The sequence below is a fragment of the Myotis davidii genome, unplaced genomic scaffold (assembly GCF_000327345.1).
Source record: "Myotis davidii unplaced genomic scaffold, ASM32734v1 scaffold363, whole genome shotgun sequence".
Taxonomy (NCBI): domain Eukaryota; kingdom Metazoa; phylum Chordata; class Mammalia; order Chiroptera; family Vespertilionidae; genus Myotis; species Myotis davidii.
Window position 1 is genome coordinate 3,305,043 of NW_006294069.1, and position 710 is coordinate 3,305,752.

Here is a 710-nt window from a genome sequence, read left to right on the forward strand (position 1 = left end):
TCCCTCCCACCCCACCCCACCCACAGGGCCCTGGGGTGAGAGGCCGGGGCAAACCCACTGCCACTTGCTCACACCCCTCCCCCGTCCCAGGTGTGGGGGAGAGGGCACTTCACTGCCTGGAGCCAGGCACCCCTTCTACCTCCGGAGCTTTCCAGGCCCACAGCGCATCCCAGCAACCCTACAGTTCCGGGAGTCCTGCCCCCTCACCTAGTACCTCTCCAATAGAACAGCTGCAGCTTCCATTTGGGAGAGCGAGGGGCACACTGGAAACTCCTCCCTCCACCTTTTTTGGGTGCCCTACGGGGGAGTCTCATCGTTAGGAAAGGGAAGCAAAGAGAACCACTCAGCACTATAGTCCTGAGAAACAGTCTAGTGTAAACAGACATTTATCAACAGCTTTACATTTATAAGCTTGATAATAAAAACCCCAAGTGTGTATTATCTATAGGTGCTCAATTAATATGCCTTAATATGTTGCGCATCCGACGTCCGCTCCAGAGACTGCGGGGCTGCGTTCGTGGGCTCGCCCGCCCGCCCGGCCGGGGGAATCCGCAGTAACTTTTCCAGGGCTGGTCCACGATCTCTCGGCTGGACGGTGATTGGAGCAGCCGCGCGGCCTCCGCCCCCGGAGCCTAGGCAACCGACCGCGTCCCGCCCTAGCGACAGACTGCGGGCTCGGGGCTCCCGGGACCGGCCGTGCAGCGGAGCTC